Raw genomic sequence first — 20,988 nt, 5'->3', positions numbered from 1 at the left:
TCACTATTATACAAAGTTCCTGATGCTCATGGGTGCCTCTGAGTTCATATGGGCTTTGACTTTTGTTCCCATTATTGTTACCACACACGTTGGTTGTGGTCTCCTCTCCCACTTTGCCAGGGCTGTAGATGAGATAAGGAATAAGTCCTCTTCTGCCAAGATGTCATCCTCTTGGTCGACAGGCATCCATGCCGAGAGGCGTATATGGATGGGTTAATCTTTCTCCTCACGTGTGAGGTACTGGACTACTTTTGACAGTGGCATATGCCCTTTTGGACCTCAACTCCTCTCCCCGCTGCGGTAGACTCACGCAAAGTGGTTGTGCTTCCCACATCTCAAGAACATTTCTCCTCAGCCCGGGCAGCTGTCTAGTGGGTGTTCTTCTCTTCTGTAGTGCGCTTCGGTGTTGCAGGTAATGCATCTTGTTGAACCCTGACAAGCGAGTTGTGTGCTTGTGCCTTGCCTGTGGACTGAGGGTTCGGAGCTGGGATGATAGCATCCCCTAGCACTGCAATGGCACCGTCCACCATGAACACGCATTAGATGGCTCACACATGAGCCTGAAATAGTGATGAAGGCAGCAATGCTGTATGTACCTTTGGTGGTCCCTCCAGGTAATGGATGGCTGTTGGCTAGCTGGAGGTGAAGGGTAGGCCTCTGCCTTGGCCTTGGTCTGCAGGTGGTATCACATGTCTGGACAGGAGGAGAAGCTTTGATAACTCAAGTTGGGCTCCCAAATCCAGTTAGTCTCCCCCACCTTCTTAGGTATTCTGCAGATTGAATCAGAAGCAGGAAGTATTGCCAGGGTGTATGGAGCCTTATTGTGCTAGCCTGGTAGGTGCCTCCTTGTCACTTGTGAAAGGCACTGCTGGGGTCACTGCAAAGCAGCTCTGGTGGCTAGAAGTTCCCCACCCCTGTGGTGCTGCCAACCTCCTTTTTGCTGGGGACAGGAAACCGCAGGCTATGGCCTGGGGAGGGGTGTTGGGTAGGGCAATCCCCTTGTTGCCAGTATTATGCCTTCAGGCTGGCATGGTAGCAAGCTTGAGCTCTGGGTGGCATGTGACAAAATAACATGCAGTCAAAAGGGTCAACTTTCTGGGCTGGGTCACAAATGGTCCCAATCCCCTTTGTTTTTACTTTATTGGCGCGTCCGGCCTGAGGGTTGCATGTGACATAATCGGGGTCAGGGGTTGCTGCTGGAGGGCTCACTACAGGTAGCACACTGAATAATGATATACATTTACATAACCCCTTCCATGCTCATGAGGGAGCGGTTCTGTCATGTGCCATGGTGGGCTTGTGCTTATTGCGGAACCGCTCTATCATGGCACCCAACCATGGGGGAAGCGCTGGTAGTCCCAACGTGGGCAGCCCAACAACTTCCCACAAAGGGGGATGGCAGCAGAAGAGTTTCTTCTGCCACCTCCGACCCCCCAACCCACCCATGGGAATCCCATGAGGTAAGCGCGCACAGCGCACACCAACGTCTTCAGGAAGCCCCAAACACCCTGGAAGCCATTGCTTCCAGGCGTCCATGGAGTAAATGTAGGTTTCCTTGCTCCTGGGGGAGTTCCTGCATGCACAGAGGCATTGGGGAGAGGAAAGAGTTATTCCTCTCTCTTGATGTCTCTGTGCAGGGCACTTCTGCGTCATGATCACTCACAGTGCAGCGATCATGCAACATAAATGCCCCCACTAGGCACCAGGGATTCATTTTCGAGGAATGGTGACGACTCCTTGGGCAAAGGTCTCTTCCAAGGGGGCTAAAATTACAGTATATTTTTTCTGCCCCCCTCCTTCCCTTCGGGGCAGATCGCCACATTTCTTTGGTCTTTCTGGCCCGGGTGGCGTGGGCATAAAACCTCACTAGCCACCAGGGATTTTAATTTATATGTTAAGGAAGCGACCCCTTGGGCTAGGGTCACTTCCAAGCGCTCTAAATTTTCTGCATATTTTTGGGAGCAATCAACATCTTTTTTTGTCCTTTGTGCCCTCGGGGGACCCCCTTGGCCAAGGGTCGCTTCCGAAGGGGGTAACATTTTGTTTATGTTTTTCTGCGCCTCCCCCTCCCCCGGGGGGAAGATCGGCTTGTTTTTGGCCTTTTTGCCCCCCCGGGGGAGGGAGAAAACTCCTCTAGGCACCAGGGATTCTTTTTTATTGTAGATGGAGGCGACCCCTTGGCCAAGGGTCACTTCCAAGGTGGTTAAATTATGTTTATGTATTTTCTGTCCCCTTGGGGACAGATCTTCCCCTTTTTAGGTCGAGGTAATACCCGGACTGCCGAAGGCAGACCGGAAGTCCGAGAATTAATGTTTCTTAGTGGGACTATTTGGCCCGCCTCAGTTTTTGCCTCTCTCCCATTGGCTGGCTTCCTAAACGTAGGCCAGCCATTGGAGAAGAGAGCCGTCCCTCCGAATAGGCTCCATCTTTTTCGGACATGGGGGCGTAAGTTTTGCTGTTCTTTAGCTCGTGACGTCGTCCGTCACTCAGGACAGCAAAACACGCCCCCGAATTCGAAAAATTCCGGAAGCTTGCTGCCGCCATTTTTTATTTCTCGTCTGCCGGTGAGGATCGTCTTGGTCTCGTTCCCCATTTTCAAAGAGCTTTTGTTAGGATTTCTAGCCCCTTCCCTACAGCGCCCTCCTCTGCACGTCAGCCTGTTTCGAGCATCCACCCGCCTTTCAGCCAGAGACGTCCGTTTTCCTCCAGACCAGGGTAAGAGCGGCTGGGTGCAAAGATGTTCGGAGTCGCCCGCAAAAATTAAACTGTGCTGTCCGACCTATCCCTGGAGGCTCCTGTTGCTAGGCCTGTCTTACATTCCCGGTCCCGGGAGGGGGAGGGTGGAGAGGGTAAAATAACGGGTCAGTCTGCATAACGAGTGGGGATTATGGGTGCGGCCAGAGTGTGAGAGTTCAGTTGGGCTCTGTGAAGGTAATGTGTCTGAGGGCAAGAAAGGGCGAGGGTACAGCGCCGAGTGATGGAGAGCACAGCTTCAAGGAGCGCAATGTGACAGAACTAAAGCGTTGAGGGGGGCAGCGGGCATCAAGCGGGGGTGAGGGGAAATGTGAGGGTAAACAACGGGACCACAGGGAGAGAGGGGAGAGAAGGGAGCGCGGCCACCCCTCCTCACCTCACTGGCATATCCGCACCCCCGTGACCCCTCAAAGCACCACTGTCCCGTCCGACCCCCCACCCCCCTCACACACACCTCCTCCCCAGGCCCGCACGGCCTTACCTCTTCTCACTCTCTAATGTCACTGCCACCCCCCCCCCCAACTCCACCTCACTCCGCCTCGACAACCCACGCTGTACAGTAATGGTTTCTATAACCTCCGACGCCTCTTTATACCACCCTTCAGCTGTACCCCCCCCTAACCCACACTCAGCCTGACCAGACTCTCTTCTTTCTCCATCTGTTCTAACTGACCTCATGTACCCTCACTGTCTGACCAACCCCTTTACTTCCACCCAACAAACTCTTACCCTATATACACTTGCTTCACAGTTTCCACCGTACCATGTACCTCCACCCACCCTGCTCCTGCCATGTATTCGCCTGCCTCACCGTCTGTACCACCCCTCTACCTCCACCCACCCCTCTCCTGCCCCCGGACCCCACCTGCCTCAGTCTGTTCCACCCCTCTACGTCTTGGGTTCCTCTAGCCTCCCCTCTGCCCCACCTCACCTGCCTCGGAGCCTGTGCTTCGCCTCACCTGCTCTCCACCTCACCTGCGTCGAAGCCTGTGACTCTCCTCACCTACTCTCCACCTCACCTGCCTCGGAGCCTGAGTGAGAGAAGTTCTATTAATAGGTTCAGTCGATTTCGCACGATTTACAGCCCTGAGCTGCAAGTATGTGAAATCCTGAAATTCTGGCGCCTAGGATGTGCTTGCAGTTTTTGCTAGAGGTGGACCCCACAGTTTAAAGGACAATTTGCATAGTCTTGAAGATTGGATTTTCAGTAGAGAGCGCCATTAAAAGCATGCACTCAAAAGATCATTAATTTGGGCTTTATATTGCGAGTAGGCTTTACCACTATTGACTAACACAAGCAGTTCAAAAGCATAGCATAGCAGGTGCAGCATGAGTTTAGGGGGAGTGCTTGCTTCCCCACGCACACAATTGGGACAGTATAAGCAGAGCGGGGTCAAAACAAAACACACACACATACAAGCATGCACGCACACACACACACACACATGTTAGAATACAGCCAGCAGGAGTGCAAGTTTTCTTCACTCACACACAGATCAGCAGTACAATAAAGACAGCAGCGCAGTTTCCCTCACACAAAGACTATATCCCTATATCGCCCCAATATTCGGATCACTACATCGGCTACTGATTAGGAAGATAATTATCTTCACATCCTTCCTTATGATCCACTCCTTTATCCATTCCTCATCTCCTACGTTTATGGCAGCTAAACCGCACTTCCTTCTAGTGATAAACTCATAGTAGAAATCCTAGTATGGTGGGGATTGAGAATAGAGTGTTCTCCTTCACTGCTGCTCATGGATGGACATCTCTCCCCCTTCAGTTTAAAGTTATCTTTCAGTCTTGTCCATCTTCCATGGTAAGGTTTATACAAGCAAGCAAAACCGAGGTACTCTTTTTCACCAGTGTTCTGTTTTTCTTCGAATCACCAGAGCCTGTTGTAGCTCAACCCAAGTTTGACCATTGTGTGCAACATTCCGTTTCATCAGTTCATGCTCTTTATCCCCATCTCCCAGTTGCACCATTTTAGGCGCAGTTACACGCTCAAACGTAACCTGTTTCAGTTCACTGAAGAGGAACCTTCGGACCGTCCCAGGACAAACAAAGGGGGTGGGTAGGCTGAAGGGAAAAGGCGAGAAGTGGGTGTCACTTAAACAACTTGGATTCCAGCCGATCCCTTAAACCTTGGCTTCGAAGGGTGTGAGGATGTGCTAAGTAGTGTCCTTACCACCCCTTGATGCTTTCGCTTTTTTTATATATGGGAACACAGCACACATTCAAAGTGAATGTTTCCTACAATTTTGTTATGTTATTGTTCCACCTTTCTGGCCAGTTTTTGACTCTTCTGAATAGAATATGTACTTTGATTTGGATGAAATTATCTATTGAATGTTTGTTTGCGAAAAAGAACAATTGATATGTACCAGACAAAAGAGGCTTTGCTTAATTTAAGACCGAGTAAAACCCAGGTCTAAACATAGCTTGAAATTGTTTTTGTTTAGCCCTGAGGCTCCTTCACAAAATTTTAATGGTGTTGGAGGTTGTAAGAAGTTGGTAAACTGATAATCATCTGAATCTGGTAATCCAATGATACAAGAGGGTTTTTTAAAGCTGAATACCACCAGGGAAGCACACTAAAAGTGTATGAAGAGATGAGACTTCAACTACTTACTGAATTTTGTTTTGCTTCCCTGCCCCCTGGCCGTGTTTGCTTCACTGCCCCCTGGCCGTGCTTGCTTCCCTGCCCCCTGGCCGTGCTTGCTTCCCTGCCCCCTAGCCGTGCTTGCTTCCCTGCCCCCTGGCCGTGCTTGCTTCCCTGCCCCCTGGCTGTGCTTGCTTCCCTGCCCCCTGACTGTGCTTGCTCCCCTGCCCCTGGCTGTGCTTGCTCCCCTGCCCCCCTCGCTGTGCTTGCTCCCCTACCCCCCTCGCTGTGCTTGCTTCCATGCCCCCTCGCTGTGCTTGCTCTCCTGTGTGTGTATGTGGCTCTGGGTGTGTATGTGGTCTGTGTGTGTGTAGGGCTCTGTGTGTGTAGGGCTCCGTGTGTGTGTGGCTCTGTGTGTGTGTGGCTCTGTGTGGCTCTGTGTGTGTGTGGGGGGGCTCTGTGTGTGTGTGTGGCTCTGTGTGGGTGGTTCTGTATGTGTGTGTGTGTGTGGGTGGCTTTGTGTGTGTGGCTCTGTGTGGGTGTAAATGCAATCGGTCATGCATTTGCGAGCGATTAAGCTATTGGCATTGTAAATGACAATGCCATTTATTTAGGATTTTTAAAAAAATGTCATGAGCAATGCCCATAGCTCTACCTTTAACAATGCAGAGACCATTGCATTGTAAATGCTTGTTTAGCCTTTCTGCCCCAAGGCCGGAGGGGGGAGGCAAAAAACCCTACTAGGCACCAGGGATCTATTTCTTTTGCGAGGAGGCAAATGTCTGCCTGCTGTTTTCTGCCCCACCTGGGGACAGATCGGCCTGGCAGAAAACCCCATCAGATCCATTGGGCAAGATCACCACCCATTTTTCTTGGCCCTATTTGAAGGCCCATCTGGCAGATTGACCATTTGGGTAGTGACATAACGTGTCATAATGTTAATTGTTTCATTTCTTCTGAGTTGCGATTGTAATGTTTTATTTTTTCCTTTTCATTCTAGTTCAAGGCTTTTGCTCTTTAGACTGATGTTCCCAGGTTGCAGTTTCGTTACTGGTGGTTCTGCAGTTTAAGTAGTTGCATGTGTTTGGTAACAGACTTTCTTTTGTACTGTTTACTGTAAATGAGTTTCATTTCCCAGCATGAATGTGTTTTTTGCAAATGGTGTAATAATAGCAGTATGTTTGGCTTCTGTTTTTTGAGTGTCAAAATCTTTTTGCATTTGTGCTCGATGTGTATTTTGTTGTCTTCTGAGTAATTTGTTTTTTCTTTCTAGTGGGATATTGTTGCTTTTTTGCTGTGTCTCAGCAGAGTAGGTGCTGGTGAGTGTAGCTATCTTTGGCAAGTGAGTCATATTGTTTTGAGTATATAGATATTTGTGCTAAAGCCACACTTTGTTTTTTACTTATTTTGCACACTGTTTGTAGTTGTTGACTTGTTTGTGAAGTCGCTTTTCTTTGTAAGGACTATGATTAGCCGCAGGATTACTGCTCAGCAGGTTGTTGGTATGCTTTTTGAGTCTTACTCTAACCATGGTTCAGAGACTGACTCTGCATCTGAGGCAGGGGAGGCAGTGGATGGTAGATTCTGGCAGTGAGGTTTCTGTCCATGAGAAATCATCGGATGATGAAGCCACTCTTAGTGCAGATGAAGTGCCTGTTTTAGAGGAGGACATTGATGTGCCGATAGTGGAGCAAGAGGCATCTGGGTTGCAGCCTGGGGCTGCAAGGCCTCCCATTGGAATTGCTGAGCTCTGGGTTGTCCCATCCATGGTGCAGCCGACATTGCCAGACTGTTGGTGTTCCAGGGTGTAGAGTGGATACTGAAAACTTTTTGCCTATACATTGTTTTAGGTTGTTTATGAACAATGTATTTTTGGCAGAGATTGTTGAACAGACTAATTTGTATGCTGAACAGTTTTAGAGGGACAACAGTTCCAGCCTTAGGCCCCACTCTAGAGCTACCCGGTAGACTCATACAAATCTGGAAGAGATGAAAAAGCTTTTGCGATTAACTTTTTTTGATGGGCTTGCTAAGCAAACCATCAATGTCTTTATATTGTTCTACTAGTCCCTTGATGGCAATGGCTATATTTCTGGCAGTCATGAGTCGTGATAGGTATTTGCTTCTGCTTCGGATGCTGCATTTTGTCGATAATGGTTTAGAGTTGCCACAAGATCACCCTGATTGTCATTGTCTTTTTAAGATTTGGCCTGTCATTGAACACTTTGTAGATCGATTTTCTTAGATCTGTGCTCCAGGGAAACAAATAGCTGTGGATGAGTCGTTGGTCTTGTTCAAGGGCTTCTTGGTTTTTAGGCAATACATTCCTAGTAAGAGGGCAAGCTATGGAGTTAGGATGTGCTGTCTGACAGTAGGACTGGGTATGACTCTAATTTCAGGGTGTACACTTGTAGGGATTCCAGGATTAACCCCCCTGGTTGTCTGTCCACTTTCGGAGTGACTGAGAAAACTGTGTCGGAACTTGGTAGAGGACCTTTTAACCAAGGGCATCATTTATACATAGATAACTTCTACACTGGTGTGCAGTTGTTCAGGGAATTGGCCAAAGTGGACACTATTGCTTGTGGCGCAACCCACTCTAACCGTAAACGTTTCCCAAAAGAACTTCATTGTCAGAAGCTTGTGCTGGGATAGTGCAGTACAGCGCAGTGCGTAATGAGGAACTTCTAGCTGTGACGTTTGCAGACAGGAGAGATTTCTACATGCTGACTACTTCACCTGTGACTGTTTGGGCTCAGGTTGCTGAAGTGCGCAAACCTGTGTGCAATTTAGACTATATTAGGCACATGGATAGAGTTGATCAGAGGCTGGAACCTTACACTGCTCTTCGTAAGGCTTATATTTGGTATAAGAAGTTGGCTATCCATCTTTTACACTTGGCAACCTTTAATGCTTTTGTTGTATTTAAGGATTGTTGTCCTGAGTCAAAGATGACTTTTGCTAAGTTTCAGGAGTCTGTATTAGGCAGCCTTGTTGTAGTGGAATAGGCCAGTGTTCCTAGAGTTAGAGTGGTGGAGGATGTGACTAGATTGAAAAATTGCCACTTTCCTGATCACATTCCTCCCACGCCTTCAAAAGACTTTCCCAGTAGGAGAAGTAGAGTGCGTTGGCAAAGAGGTACGCGGAAGGTGACTCGTATGTACTGCCCGATTGTCCTTATAACCCTGCGCTGTGTGTGTCTGCTTGTTTTAGAATGTGCAAATACATTTTTGGGAGCATCCTTGAGTGGTAAAGTGAACTGCCAAGTCTGGATTGTTTAAAAAAATTGGTTCAGTTTCAAGGTTAGCATTAGTGCAATGTATTTAGTTTCAGATTTTGTGTTAGTAAATTGAATCTATTCACAATTTGTTTGTGCACTCTTTTTTATATAATGTGTAGCGGTGTGTGTAGGCTGGTGCTTGGCTGGCAGTGTGCGGAGGCTGGCTCTTGGCTGAAGGTGTGCATGGACTGGCGCTTGGCTGGGTGTGTGAGTGGACTGGCACTTGGCAGGCGGTGTGTGTGGACTGGTGCTTGGCAGGCAGTGTGGGTGGACTGGCGTTTGGGTGGCGGTGTGCGTGGACTGGTGCTTGGCAGGCGGTGTGTGTGGACTGGCACTTGGCAGGCGGTGTGTGTGGACTGGCGCTTGGTAGGCAGTGTGGGTGGACTGGCGTTTGGCTGGCGGTGTGCGTGGACTGGTGCTTGGCAGGCGGTGTGCGTGGACTGGCACTTAGCAGGTGGTGTGCTTGGACTGGCGTTTGGCTGGCGGTGTGCGAGTAGTGACTTGCTGCTGGTCACTACACACACTGGTAGCCAAACGCCAGTCCAAGCAATCCATCAGCTGGTGTGTTTGCTGTGTCAGGCATGTGGGCATGTGAAAGTGATGGGCCCTTCAATGGCGCTGTCTGCTGATGTGAGTGTTGTAATGTGATGGGTCCCCGACTTGCGGTGTGAATGGTTTTGTATGCGTCACACAAAAAAAAGGAGTATAAATGCCCTGTATAAGAGGTTGGTGCCTTGTTGCGGCTTTCCAGCTCACAAGCTGTGAGTCACTGGTTCCGTTTTTTGTCCTTTTAATATTTGACAGTGCATTTCATATTTGTGAAATCTCTTGTTAATAATATTTTATACATTGAACCATCATTCACCCTCATGCTAAATCCAACCAGTATGTGTGTGTAGTTGAGAAATAGATGGTGGTCGAGTAATATTTGTGTTTTCTGTCTTTCTCTGCCTAGGTGTATATTCCATCTAAGATACACCTACCAACTCTAGATATTCTCATAAACTAAACACCCAGGGGAGTACATGGTGATATCTTTCTTGTGGATCCCAACAAGTTATCTTTCCCACAATGTCCTGCAGACCTTGAAATGTGACTGTCACATTTTGCTTGCATTACTACACAATAATTTTCATGCTTCAGAAAGAAATATCAACATTCCTAGCACCCAAGTTTCTCGATAAAATTTGTAGCTCACTTGTGTGGGTGGACCAAGTACCTGCAGCAGGGAAAGGCCCAAAACGTATTGTGGAGACATCAAAATTTCATATGTTGAAACAACCTGGTTTTGCAACGGGGGTCACCTGAGTTTTTTGCCCCAGGCTCAGTGGTCATCTTGAGAAACCTACCAAACCCACACATTTCTGAAAAGTAGACATCGTGGTGAGTCCAGTGTGGTATGACTTGTGAGGCTCCAATGTTTTCTTACCCAGAATCCCCTGCAAACGTCAGATTTTTCTGAAAAAAACTAATTTTTCTCAAAGTTTTGTGTTGGAAAGTTCTAGGATCACCAGGCTGACACAAATTTCCTAGCACCCAGCGTTACCCCAGGTCTCCCGATAAAAATGGTGCCTCACTTGTGTGGGTGGGTCAAGTACCCGCAACAGGCAAAGGCCCTAAATGTATTGTGGTGACTTCAAAATTACCTGTCATAAAATGCCTTGGTTTTGCGTGGGGGCACCTGGGTTTTGGCACTCGGCTCAGCAACCATCTAGGGAAACCTACCAAACCCACACATTTCAGAAAAATTGACACCCTGGGGAGTCCAGTGAGGTATTGGTTTGCTTGCCCCCTTACCCAAAATCCCCTGCTAACCTTAGCTTTTGCTGAAAAATAAAATATTTCTCAAACTTTTGTGTGGGAAAGTTGTAGGATCACAGGGCTAGTTTGGTTTTTAAAACAAAAAAAGGCATTGTCATTTACAATGTCAATAGCTTAAACTTGCGTAATTGCGAGACCTATTGCATTTCAAATGCTTCTTTCCTATTTCTTTAAATGTTGATAGTGGCCGCCTGCCATTTCCTTTTCTTTTCATTAATTTTGTTACAATTAATGCACCAGCACGGGTCCCTCGATTGCATATAAAGTAAAGAAATAGAAAGGCACTTTTTTTCTATTTCTTACTTTTGATGCATCATGCACCCGCGCTGGTGCAGCGATTATAAAAAAAGTCATGAAAACGAGAGGAAATTGCAGTCGGCCACTTTTAGCATGTAAAGAAATAGGAAACAAGGGACTTTTGGTAAATGCGCTGCGGGGGTGCAAAAACATAAAACACACAAGGAACCAAAGAGCAGTGTCTTGACAATAACTAATTAAGAGACTGCAGATGGTACAGAATGTGGCTGCAAGATTTATCAAAAGAGTGCTTTTCAGGCAACATATCTCTCCGCACAAAAAACAGCTCCATTGGCTGCCGGTCGCCAAACTGATGGAATTGACAATAGGTTTCAGGGGGACCCCCTTGGCCAAGGGTCGCTTCCGAAGGGGGTAACATTTTGTTTATGTTTTTCTGCGCCTCCCCCTCCCCCGGGGGAAGATCGGCTTGTTTTTGGCCTTATTGCCCCCCCGGGGGAGGGAGAAAACTCCTCTAGGCACCAGGGATTCTTTTTTATTGTAGATGGAGGCGACCCCTTGGCCAAGGGTCACTTCCAAGGTGGTTAAATTATGTTTATGTATTTTCTGTCCCCTTGGGGACAGATCTTCCCCTTTTTAGGTCGAGGTAATACCCGGACTGCCGAAGGCAGACCGGAAGTCCGAGAATTAATGTTTCTTAGTGGGACTATTTGGCCCGCCTCAGTTTTTGCCTCTCTCCCATTGGCTGGCTTCCTAAACGTAGGCCAGCCATTGGAGAAGAGAGCCGTCCCTCCGAATAGGCTCCGTCTTTTTCGGATTTGGGGGCGTAAGTTTTGCTGTTCTTTAGCTCGTGACGTCGTCCGTCACTCAGGACAGCAAAACACGCCCCCGAATTTGAAAAATTCCGGAAGCTTGCTGCCGCCATTTTTTATTTCTTGTCTGCCGGTGAGGATCGTCTTGGTCTCGTTCCCCATTTTCAAAGAGCTTTTGTTAGGATTTCTAGCCCCTTCCCTACAGCGCCCTCCTCTGCACGTCAGCCTGTTTCGAGCATCCACCCGCCTTTCAGCCAGAGACGTCCGTTTTCCTCCAGACCAGGGTAAGAGCGGCTGGTTGCAAAGATGTTCGGAGTCGCCCGCAAAAATTAAACTGTGCTGTCCGACCTATCCCTGGAGGCTCCTGTTGCTAGGCCTGTCTTACATTCCCGGTCCCGGGAGGGGGAGGGTGGAGAGGGTAAAATAACGGGTCAGTCTGCATAACGAGTGGGGATTATGGGTGCGGCCAGAGTGTGAGAGTTCAGTTGGGCTCTGTGAAGGTAATGTGTCTGAGGGCAAGAAAGGGCGAGGGTACAGCGCCGAGTGATGGAGAGCACAGCTTCAAGGAGCGCAATGTGACAGAACTAAAGCGTTGAGGGGGGCAGCGGGCATCAAGCGGGGGTGAGGGGAAATGTGAGGGTAAACAACGGGACCACAGGGAGAGAGGGGAGAGAAGGGAGCGCGGCCACCCCTCCTCACCTCACTGGCATATCCGCACCCCCGTAACCCCTCAAAGCACCACTGTCCCGTCCGACCCCCCACCCCTCTCACACACACCTCCTCCCCAGGCCCGCACGGCCTTACCTCTTCTCACTCTCTAATGTCACTGCCACCCCCCCCCCAACTCCACCTCACTCCGCCTCGACAACCCACGCTGTACAGTAATGGTTTCTATAACCTCCGACGCCTCTTTATACCACCCTTCAGCTGTACCCCCCCCTAACCCACACTCAGCCTGACCAGACTCTCTTCTTTCTCCATCTGTTCTAACTGACCTCATGTACCCTCACTGTCTGACCAACCCCTTTACTTCCACCCAACAAACTCTTACCCTATATACACTTGCTTCACAGTTTCCACCGTACCATGTACCTCCACCCACCCTGCTCCTGCCATGTATTCGCCTGCCTCACCGTCTGTACCACCCCTCTACCTCCACCCACCCCTCTCCTGCCCCCGGACCCCACCTGCCTCAGTCTGTTCCACCCCTCTACGTCTTGGGTACCTCTAGCCTCCCCTCTGCCCCACCTCACCTGCCTCGGAGCCTGTGCTTCGCCTCACCTGCTCTCCACCTCACCTGCGTCGAAGCCTGTGACTCTCCTCACCTACTCTCCACCTCACCTGCCTCGGAGCCTGAGTGAGTGAAGTTCTATTAATAGGTTCAGTCGATTTCGCACGATTTACAGCCCTGAGCTGCAAGTATGTGAAATCCTGAAATTCTGGCGCCTAGGATGTGCTTGCAGTTTTTGCTAGAGGTGGACCCCACAGTTTAAAGGACAATTTGCATAGTCTTGAAGATTGGATTTTCAGTAGAGAGCGCCATTAAAAGCATGCACTCAAAAGATCATTAATTTGGGCTTTATATTGCGAGTAGGCTTTACCACTATTGACTAACACAAGCAGTTCAAAAGCATAGCTTTGGCAGTAGCTGGTGAGCTTCCCTCTAACACTGCAGGTGCAGCATGAGTTTAGGGGGAGTGCTTGCTTCCCCACGCACACAATCGGGACAGTATAAGCAGAGCGGGGTCAAAACAAAACACACACACATACAAGCATGCACGCACACACACACACACATGTTAGAATACAGCCAGCAGGAGTGCAAGTTTTCTTCACTCACACACAGATCAGCAGTACAATAAAGACAGCAGCGCAGTTTCCCTCACACAAAGACTATATCCCTATATCGCCCCAATACTCGGATCACTACATCGGCTACTGATTAGGAAGATAATTATCTTCACATCCTTCCTTATGATCCACTCCTTTATCCATTCCTCATCTCCTACGTTTATGGCAGCTAAACCGCACTTCCTTCTAGTGATAAACTCATAGTAGAAATCCTAGTATGGTGGGGATTGAGAATAGAGTGTTCTCCTTCACTGCTGCTCATGGATGGACCTCTCTCCCCCTTCAGTTTAAAGTTATCTTTCAGTCTTGTCCATCTTCCATAGTAAGGTTTATACAAGCAAGCAAAACCGAGGTACTCTTTTTCACCAGTGTTCTGTTTTTCTTCGAATCACCAGAGCCTGTTGTAGCTCAACCCAAGTTTGACCATTGTGTGCAACATTCCGTTTCATCAGTTCATGCTCTTTATCCCCATCTCCCAGTTGCACCATTTTAGGCGCAGTTACACGCTCAAACGTAACCTGTTTCAGTTCACTGAAGAGGAACCTTCGGACCGTCCCAGGACAAACAAAGGGGGTGGGTAGGCTGAAGGGAAAAGGCGAGAAGTGGGTGTCACTTAAACAACTTGGATTCCAGCCGATCCCTTAAACCTTGGCTTCGAAGGGTGTGAGGATGTGCTAAGTAGTGTCCTTACCACCCCTTGATGCTTTCGCTTTTTTTATATATGGGAAAACAGCACACATTCAAAGTGAATGTTTCCTACAATTTTGTTATGTTATTGTTCCACCTTTCTGGCCAGTTTTTGACTCTTCTGAATAGAATATGTACTTTGATTTGGATGAAATTATCTATTGAATGTTTGTTTGCGAAAAAGAACAATTGATATGTACCAGACAAAAGAGGCTTTGCTTAATTTAAGACCGAGTAAAACCCAGGTCTAAACATAGCTTGAAATTGTTTTTGTTTAGCCCTGAGGCTCCTTCACAAAATTTTAATGGTGTTGGAGGTTGTAAGAAGTTGGTAAACTGATAATCATCTGAATCTGGTAATCCAATGATACAAGAGGGTTTTTTAAAGCTGAATACCACCAGGGAAGCACACTAAAAGTGTATGAAGAGATGAGACTTCAACTACTTACTGAATTTTGTTTTGCTTCCCTGCCCCCTGGCCGTGTTTGCTTCACTGCCCCCTGGCCGTGCTTGCTTCCCTGCCCCCTGGCCGTGCTTGCTTCCCTGCCCCCTAGCCGTGCTTGCTTCCCTGCCCCCTGGCCGTACTTGCTTCCCTGCCCCCTGGCTGTGCTTGCTTCCCTGCCCCCTGACTGTGCTTGCTCCCCTGCCCCTGGCTGTGCTTGCTCCCCTGCCCCCCTCGCTGTGCTTGCTCCCCTACCCCCCTCGCTGTGCTTGCTTCCATGCCCCCTCGCTGTGCTTGCTCTCCTGTGTGTGTATGTGGCTCTGGGTGTGTATGTGGTCTGTGTGTGTGTAGGGCTCTGTGTGTGTAGGGCTCTGTGTGTGTGTGGCTCTGTGTGTGTGTGGCTCTGTGTGGCTCTGTGTGTGTGTGGGGGGGCTCTGTGTGTGTGTGTGGCTCTGTGTGGGTGGTTCTGTATGTGTGTGTGTGTGTGGGTGGCTTTGTGTGTGTGGCTCTGTGTGGGTGTAAATGCAATCGGTCATGCATTTGCGAGCGATTAAGCTATTGGCATTGTAAATGACAATGCCATTTATTTAGGATTTTTAAAAAAATGTCATGAGCAATGCCCATAGCTCTACCTTTAATAATGCAGAGACCATTGCATTGTAAATGCTTGTTTAGCCTTTCTGCCCCAAGGCTGGAGGGGGGAGGCAAAAAACCCTACTAGGCACCAGGGATCTATTTCTTTTGCGAGGAGGCAAATGTCTGCCTGCTGTTTTCTGCCCCACCTGGGGACAGATCGGCCTGGCAGAAAACCCCATCAGATCCATTGGGCAAGATCACCACCCATTTTTCTTGGCCCTATTTGAAGGCCCATCTGGCAGATTGACCATTTGGGTAGTGACATAACGTGTCATAATGTTAATTGTTTCATTTCTTCTGAGTTGCGATTGTAATGTTTTATTTTTTCCTTTTCATTCTAGTTCAAGGCTTTTGCTCTTTAGACTGATGTTCCCAGGTTGCAGTTTCGTTACTGGTGGTTCAGCAGTTTATGTAGTTCCATGTGTTTGGTAACAGACTTTCTTTTGTACTGTTTACTGTAAATGAGTTTCATTTCCCAGCATGAATGTGTTTTTTGCAAATGGTGTAATAATAGCAGTATGTTTGGCTTCTGTTTTTTGAGTGTCAAAATCTTTTTGCATTTGTGCTCGATGTGTATTTTGTTGTCTTCTGAGTAATTTGTTTTTTCTTTCTAGTGGGATATTGTTGCTTTTTTGCTGTGTCTCAGCAGAGTAGGTGCTGGTGAGTGTAGCTATCTTTGGCAAGTGAGTCATATTGTTTTGAGTATATAGATATTTGTGCTAAAGCCACACTTTGTTTTTTACTTATTTTGCACACTGTTTGTAGATGTTGACTTGTTTGTGAAGTCGCTTTTCTTTGTAAGGACTATGATTAGCCGCAGGATTACTGCTCAGCAGGTTGTTGGTATGCTTTTTGAGTCTTACTCTAACCATGGTTCAGAGACTGACTCTGCATCTGAGGCAGGGGAGGCAGTGGATGGTAGATTCTGGCAGTGAGGTTTCTGTCCATGAGAAATCATCGGATGATGAAGCCACTCTTAGTGCAGATGAAGTGCCTGTTTTAGAGGAGGACATTGATGTGCCGATAGTGGAGCAAGAGGCATCTGGGTTGCAGCCTGGGGCTGCAAGGCCTCCCATTGGAATTGCTGAGCTCTGGGTTGTCCCATCCATGGTGCAGCCGACATTGCCAGACTGTTGGTGTTCCAGGGTGTAGAGTGGATACTGAAAACTTTTTGCCTATACATTGTTTTAGGTTGTTTATGAACAATGTATTTTTGGCAGAGATTGTTGAACAGACTAATTTGTATGCTGAACAGTTTTAGAGGGACAACAGTTCCAGCCTTAGGCCCCACTCTAGAGCTACCCGGTAGACTCATACAAATCTGGAAGAGATGAAAAAGCTTTTGCGATTAACTTTTTTTGATGGGCTTGCTAAGCAAACCATCAATGTCTTTATATTGTTCTACTAGTCCCTTGATGGCAATGGCTATATTTCTGGCAGTCATGAGTCGTGATAGGTATTTGCTTCTGCTTCGGATGCTGCATTTTGTCGATAATGGTTTAGAGTTGCCACAAGATCACCCTGATTGTCATTGTCTTTTTAAGATTTGGCCTGTCATTGAACACTTTGTAGATCGATTTTCTTAGATCTGTGCTCCAGGGAAACAAATAGCTGTGGATGAGTCGTTGGTCTTGTTCAAGGGCTTCTTGGTTTTTAGGCAATACATTCCTAGTAAGAGGGCAAGCTATGGAGTTAGGATGTGCTGTCTGACAGTAGGACTGGGTATGACTCTAATTTCAGGGTGTACACTTGTAGGGATTCCAGGATTAACCCCCCTGGTTGTCTGTCCACTTTCGGAGTGACTGAGAAAACTGTGTCGGAACTTGGTAGAGGACCTTTTAACCAAGGGCATCATTTATACATAGATAACTTCTACACTGGTGTGCAGTTGTTCAGGGAATTGGCCAAAGTGGACACTATTGCTTGTGGCGCAACCCACTCTAACCGTAAACGTTTCCCAAAAGAACTTCATTGTCAGAAGCTTGTGCTGGGATAGTGCAGTACAGCGCAGTGCGTAATGAGGAACTTCTAGCTGTGACGTTTGCAGACAGGAGAGATGTCTACATGCTGACTACTTCACCTGTGACTGTTTGGGCTCAGGTTGCTGAAGTGCGCAAACCTGTGTGCAATTTAGACTATATTAGGCACATGGATAGAGTTGATCAGAGGCTGGAACCTTACACTGCTCTTCGTAAGGCTTATATTTGGTATAAGAAGTTGGCTATCCATCTTTTACACTTGGCAACCTTTAATGCTTTTGTTGTATTTAAGGATTGTTGTCCTGAGTCAAAGATGACTTTTGCTAAGTTTCAGGAGTCTGTATTAGGCAGCCTTGTTGTAGTGGAATAGGCCAGTGTTCCTAGAGTTAGAGTGGTGGAGGATGTGACTAGATTGAAAAATTGCCACTTTCCTGATCACATTCCTCCCACGCCTTCAAAAGACTTTCCCAGTAGGAGAAGTAGAGTGCGTTGGCAAAGAGGTACGCGGAAGGTGACTCGTATGTACTGCCCGATTGTCCTTATAACCCTGCGCTGTGTGTGTCTGCTTGTTTTAGAATGTGCAAATACATTTTTGGGAGCATCCTTGAGTGGTAAAGTGAACTGCCAAGTCTGGATTGTTTAAAAAAATTGGTTCAGTTTCAAGGTTGGCATTAGTGCAATGTATTTAGTTTCAGATTTTGTGTTAGTAAATTGAATCTATTCACAATGTGTTTGTGCACTCTTTTTTATATAATGTGTAGCGGTGTGTGTAGGCTGGTGCTTGGCTGGCAGTGTGCGGAGGCTGGCTCTTGGCTGAAGGTGTGCATGGACTGGCGCTTGGCTGGGTGTGTGAGTGGACTGGCACTTGGCAGGCGGTGTGTGTGGACTGGTGCTTGGCAGGCAGTGTGGGTGGACTGGCGTTTGGGTGGCGGTGTGCGTGGACTGGTGCTTGGCAGGCGGTGTGTGTGGACTGGCACTTGGCAGGCGGTGTGTGTGGACTGGCGCTTGGTAGGCAGTGTGGGTGGACTGGCGTTTGGCTGGCGGTGTGCGTGGACTGGTGCTTGGCAGGCGGTGTGCGTGGACTGGCACTTAGCAGGTGGTGTGCTTGGACTGGCGTTTGGCTGGCGGTGTGCGAGTAGTGACTTGCTGCTGGTCACTACACACACTGGTAGCCAAACGCCAGTCCAAGCAATCCATCAGCTGGTGTGTTTGCTGTGTCAGGCATGTGGGCATGTGAAAGTGATGGGCCCTTCAATGGCGCTGTCTGCTGATGTGAGTGTTGTAATGTGATGGGTCCCCGACTTGCGGTGTGAATGGTTTTGTATGCGTCACACAAAAAAAAGGAGTATAAATGCCCTGTATAAGAGGTTGGTGCCTTGTTGCGGCTTTCCAGCTCACAAGCTGTGAGTCACTGGTTCCGTTTTTTGTCCTTTTAATATTTGACAGTGCATTTCATATTTGTGAAATCTCTTGTTAATAATATTTTATACATTGAACCATCATTCACCCTCATGCTAAATCCAACCAGTATGTGTGTGTAGTTGAGAAATAGATGGTGGTCGAGTAATATTTGTGTTTTCTGTCTTTCTCTGCCTAGGTGTATATTCCATCTAAGATACACCTACCAACTCTAGATATTCTCATAAACTAAACACCCAGGGGAGTACATGGTGATATCTTTCTTGTGGATCCCAACAAGTTATCTTTCCCACAATGTCCTGCAGACCTTGAAATGTGACTGTCACATTTTGCTTGCATTACTACACAATAATTTTCATGCTTCAGAAAGAAATATCAACATTCCTAGCACCCAAGTTTCTCGATAAAATTTGTACCTCACTTGTGTGGGTGGACCAAGTACCTGCAGCAGGGAAAGGCCCAAAACGTATTGTGGAGACATCAAAATTTCATATGTTGAAACAACCTGGTTTTGCAACGGGGTCACCTGAGTTTTTTGCCCCAGGCTCAGTGGTCATCTTGAGAAACCTACCAAACCCACACATTTCTGAAAAGTAGACATCGTGGTGAGTCCAGTGTGGTATGACTTGTGAGGCTCCAATGTTTTCTTACCCAGAATCCCCTGCAAACGTCAGATTTTTCTGAAAAAAACTAATTTTTCTCAAAGTTTTGTGTTGGAAAGTTCTAGGATCACCAGGCTGACACAAATTTCCTAGCACCCAGCGTTACCCCAGGTCTCCCGATAAAAATGGTGCCTCACTTGTGTGGGTGGGTCAAGTACCCGCAACAGGCAAAGGCCCTAAATGTATTGTGGTGACTTCAAAATTACCTATCATAAAATGCCTTGGTTTTGCGTGGGGGCACCTGGGTTTTGGCCCTCGGCTCAGCAACCATCTAGGGAAACCTACCAAACCCACACATTTCAGAAAAATTGACACCCTGGGGAGTCCAGTGAGGTATTGGTTTGCTTGCCCCCTTACCCAAAATCCCCTGCTAACCTTAGCTTTTGCTGAAAAATAAAATATTTCTCAAACTTTTGTGTGGGAAAGTTGTAGGATCACAGGGCTAGTTTGGTTTTTAAAACAAAAAAAGGCATTGTCATTTACAATGTCAATAGCTTAAACTTGCGTAATTGCGAGACCTATTGCATTTCAAATGCTTCTTTCCTATTTCTTTAAATGTTGATAGTGGCCGCCTGCCATTTCCTTTTCTTTTCATTAATTTTGTTACAATTAATGCACCAGCACGGGTCCCTCGATTGCATATAAAGTAAAGAAATAGAAAGGCACTTTTTTTCTATTTCTTACTTTTGATGCATCATGCACCCGCGCTGGTGCAGCGATTATAAAAAAAGTCATGAAAACGAGAGGAAATTGCAGTCGGCCACTTTTAGCATGTAAAGAAATAGGAAACAAGGGACTTTTGGTAAATGCGCTGCGGGGGTGCAAAAACATAAAACACACAAGGAACCAAAGAGCAGTGTCTTGACAATAACTAATTAAGAGACTGCAGATGGTACAGAATGTGGCTGCAAGATTTATCAAAAGAGTGCTTTTCAGGCAACATATCTCTCCGCACAAAAAACAGCTCCATTGGCTGCCGGTCGCCAAACTGATGGAATGCAAGGCCTTGACAATAGGTTTCAGGGCCCAGAGAGGTACTTGTCCCAGCTACATTAGGAAACGTATTTACCCTTATCAACAAAGAGGCTTTTTAATATCTAACTCCCAGAATCTGTTGTGCGTTCCCAAATTCACAAAGTCCTGTATGGGAGGAAGAACATTCATGATGGTAACGGCCAGATTATGGAATTCCTTCCCTTCCAGATAGTCTTCGACTAATCCAATCTGAATTGGAGTTCAGGAAAGCACTAAAGGCATGGCTTTTTAGCCTAGGCTAGTCTCCTCACATTCTATCTATCGACTTCATTAGCGCCGGGACACCTCTGTTTGAGGTAGCTGTTGCGCTTTATAAAAGATATTATTATTTTTATAACAACAAAGGAGTTAAGAAAGGCACAAGTAGGAACAAATGGAAAGCCGTGAGTGCGGCCTAACCAACCTGACTAAACACTGCAAGACTCGCAGAGAAGCCCATGCACGCTGCTAGGCTCGACCTAACAACAGTGTACTTACCAGTAACTGGGTATAACAATCATTCCACTCGTCACTTTTTCTTTGTCCCTCCTCTTTTGACGACATCAAGATGATGTGTTTTACAAATAAAATGTTGACTTTAAGGTGGCCCCCATATTTCTATCAAAAAATAAGTAGGTAGGATACATTCAAAGGCCCTGAAGCTCTTAATATTCCATATATACTGATTAAAATGTTAAATATTGATGCTCTCCGATTTTTAAAAAACGTCTGACAATTGAATAATATTGTTGTGTCAAAGTTGGTTAGGTTG

General features: G+C 47.2%; 1 protein-coding gene across 1 annotated transcript in view; it reads right to left on the bottom strand.

Moving 5' to 3' along the window:
* The window catches only part of LOC147747682 (calcium-activated chloride channel regulator family member 3-like), a 55,901-nt gene that overhangs the window by 4,478 nt on the left and 30,435 nt on the right, over positions 1 to 20,988 (bottom strand). The gene's annotated exons all lie outside the window — the stretch shown is intronic.

This window comes from Lissotriton vulgaris, chromosome 1_1, assembly GCF_964263255.1.
Source record: "Lissotriton vulgaris chromosome 1_1, aLisVul1.2, whole genome shotgun sequence".
Taxonomy (NCBI): domain Eukaryota; kingdom Metazoa; phylum Chordata; class Amphibia; order Caudata; family Salamandridae; genus Lissotriton; species Lissotriton vulgaris.
This window is presented reverse-complemented; position numbering and strand designations above follow the sequence as displayed.